Source organism: Cryptomeria japonica, chromosome 11 (genome assembly GCF_030272615.1).
Source record: "Cryptomeria japonica chromosome 11, Sugi_1.0, whole genome shotgun sequence".
NCBI lineage: Eukaryota > Viridiplantae > Streptophyta > Pinopsida > Cupressales > Cupressaceae > Cryptomeria > Cryptomeria japonica.
In genome coordinates this window covers 117,278,339-117,281,882 of record NC_081415.1, presented here as the reverse complement: position 1 = coordinate 117,281,882, position 3,544 = coordinate 117,278,339, and the positions used below count along the sequence as shown (strand labels likewise).

General features: G+C 39.9%; 1 long non-coding RNA gene across 1 annotated transcript; it reads right to left on the bottom strand.

The window, feature by feature from the left end:
• Positions 1-538: 538 nt before the first annotated feature.
• LOC131037652 (uncharacterized) lies at positions 539-2,905 on the bottom strand. Its single transcript, XR_009104276.2, has 2 exons — positions 1,325-2,905; positions 539-1,195 (listed from the first exon to the last, which is right to left on the bottom strand). It is a non-coding gene; the product is annotated as an uncharacterized LOC131037652 (long non-coding RNA).
• Positions 2,906-3,544: the final 639 nt, after the last annotated feature.

Sequence of the window (3,544 nt, the reverse complement as noted above, 5' to 3'; positions counted from 1 at the left end):
ATAATTATATATATGAAAGTTCTAGAAAGCAAAATAATTATTTAAGATATTAGTTTATAATATTAAATAAATATAATATATTTAATAGAAAGAATAATAGTTATTGGAGAGTACACTTAATTATTAGATTACTTCATATCTAGTTTTTAAGCTTTTTTCATTTTTTTTATGGGTTTCCAATCAAGTATATTGGTTTCTTCCCCTTTCTCATATACCTTCTATTACAACTCTTGCACACATAATTAAGAATTTCATTCTGAAGAGATGATAATGATGTGTGTAAGAGGATTTTCTTGTTTATAAATTAAAATGAAATGGTTGTAAATTTCTCATCATGTATGCTATGATATAGATAAAGTTAAGGCAATGTTTTTTAATAATTATATTCAAATTGTGTCTTGATGTTTTCTCTCATGATAAAATAACTCAAAAACAATATGACATTTTGAATGGTATACTTTTGTTGATAAATATTTTTTTTGATTAAGGTAAGGAGGGAAAGGGTGTTGATCCAATTATACAAAAAAGAAGGAAGAAATCCAACCAAACAAGCAAAACAATTTCTAGACATGGGTTTTCAAAAGACCCGTGGGTTTTAAAAAAACCCCAAACCTTCACGGGTTTTCAAAAGGACCCAAAACCTTCACTCCAAAAACTAAGTATCTTGAAAGACAAAGAATGATGGTAACTAGACTACCCTACATCTAAACCTCGGCCAATCAGGTGCGACAAGGGGGTGATTTTTCCAATGTTCCCCTAACCTTCATTGACAGATTTGAGTTGGCAACAAGAACCAACCAACATCTTCAAGATCGGAGCCATCCCCTACAAGTCATCCTCTTGCCAGCAACACTCCTCTCCACCTCAATAGGAGCCATAGAGAAGAAGATCAAGCAAAGAGTGTCACAAATAGATCGCATCCCAACATCTGAGCAGCAAAAATCAAGAGAAAACCATATAGAGTAGCTTCCATCCTCCTTCCAAAAGAAGATACCTGCCTCAATAAGAGATGCACCCACCTCGATTACAAACATGAAAGACAACTGCCAGAGAAAAATGCACAATCCCCACAACAATGCCACCACGAAAGACCCCACCTCAATAGGGGCCGACTTCCCAAGCGGGAAGGAGTCTAGCCAAGAACAGAAGCCCAAACCAAAAAAAGAGGGGCAACAAATCCCCCGAAAACTCATACCTTCATTAAACAAATCACAGTCAGAATGGGCACTTAAAAATTGCTAGCATCCATCTGACCAAAAGGAACAAACAAAAAAACAATAAAAGGGAGAATAGTGCAGAGATTCTCGAGAAGAAAAAACTCAACAGGTTAGTCTTTGCAGGCTACTCTCACGCATCACCCAATAAAAAAATCTCCCCACAAAGCACATGAGGAAAGTAGAAGAACTCCGTAGAAAACCTCCCGCCAAGCACCTGCAAGAAGAACAAGAACCTAAGGGGGGACTTGTTGAGCCGCAACAAACAAAATCCACCATACAGATTGGGCCACCAAGCTATGACAACAGAGATACTGGATAATGTCACAAGAACATGCAAAACCCAGATGGGATTAGAACCACACCCAAAAAGTCTAGGATCTCTCTGCAGCAAAACCTTACTGCCAAAACTAGAGCAGCCAGAAGAAAATAGAGAGAGAGGCTGCAAGAGGAGTAAAAAAATCCAGCACAGCCACCGACAATAAGGGGTAGAGAAACCCCTCCCTACAAGGCATCGTTGCCCTGAAAAAGCATGTCTCCAAAGCTGGCACCCACAGCATAGCCAGAAAACTACCCATCGCTGTCAGGAAATCTGCACCACAAAGGCAACCAATAAGGAGAGGAGGCAAAGCTCCACCGCCCCCTACACAAAGAGGACAACCACAAGAAGATCTACCCACATATCAAACCAAAGCCATCGACAGGAAAGCCATCCACAACTAAACCTTTGCAGAAACCAGGGTCCTGTGCCACAAGAACAGTCGGCCAAACAATAGCCTCCCGCACAGGCAGGAAGAAAAGCCAACGAAGCCAAACCCTTGACCACTGAACCACGAACAGCCAATATAGGACCCCCATAACAAGACAAAAACAGCAGAGCAAGGATCCCCCACAGCCAACCCCTACATAAGCATAAACCACAAAGAGAGCAATCCAAAAGAGATAGAGGAGCTACCAAAATAATCATCCAAAAATATACTATGAACCCAAAATGAGATCGAAGCAAAGGTAGGTAGCAACACAAGCTTCCTAAAGCGAAGGCCGCCATACATAGGAACAGGGGTAAACCATACGATGTAAACTACACACCACCCCTTAACCAGGCAAAAACACCACACAAGGTTGGGGGAGAGCTCCACCTAGGCCTTGCGAAAAACTCTGAATCCTCCCCAACAAGAAATAATGTTGGAGGAGGGAACGAACGTGTAGGGAAAGTGACCCTGCAGGGAAATGGAAACGGTTTCCACCACATCCTGTAGATTATTCCACACCGAGCCCCCGCCAAAGAAGGTGACACTGCAGATAAACAAGGTCCTTTTCCGTGCAGCACACAGACACACAAAGGTCCACCAAACACGAACATGGTCAAAAAGGGCTGCGGCTATTCTGGCTCCAAAATAGATCTTTTGTACAGTGTGTTAGCGACAGGTTAGTCAATTGTAGCTGTTAAATGTAAAATCGACAGTGTAAAACACACGACTAACATGCGTGTTAGTCAATCTGTACTGTTGTTTTGGAGCCATAATAGATGCGTCCGTCAAAAAAGAGATGCAACCGTTGTAGGAGGGAAATCATCCATAGTGGAAACATCCCCACACACTCAAGAACCCCAAGAGATGGGTCACCGACTGCAGGACAAACGCCTTCTCGACCTTAATCATTATCCTCATCTTCTTCTCCACTGTGACCAGCTTTGCCTAAAACCCTACCACTTCCACTCCCGCTCATCTTCAATGATGTTGATCAATATTGATGTACACAAAATAGGTGAAAGTTAATGAAAGCTCAAATTTATGCCCATTAACTCTTCTATACAATGTTTTATTAACTAAAAACAAACGATTGGATAAAATATCATTGGATATTTCATTTCAACTTGTCATTAAAGTGTAAAACAAAACAAACATAGATATCAAGATCCACCACCTATTCTTACATTATAAATTTATTGCGAATATCTAGGATTGAGTGTTGTCTGCTTTGAATGTTAATTGACCTTCTTTGCTGGTACAATTAGAAATCTTATTGTTTCCTTGAAGCATAATTCTCCTTTTAGGCATCTGGTGTTTGAGGAATATTTGGAACCATATTCCTCCCTTCTTGGCCCAAGGCATGCCTAAAAGTAAATAAATAATAGTATTTTGGAGAAGATACTTAAAAAGATTGAGGAGGTTTGTCAAATCTTCAAAAATGTAGTCGAGGAAATATAAATTACATGAAACATGAAAGTGATTTTTAGCATCCTACTCTCCTTGAGTTATTTGTAAAAAGATGGAGGGGTATTAGTGGTAGCATGGATAAAATCAAGGTCAACAAGAAAATTTGAAGGA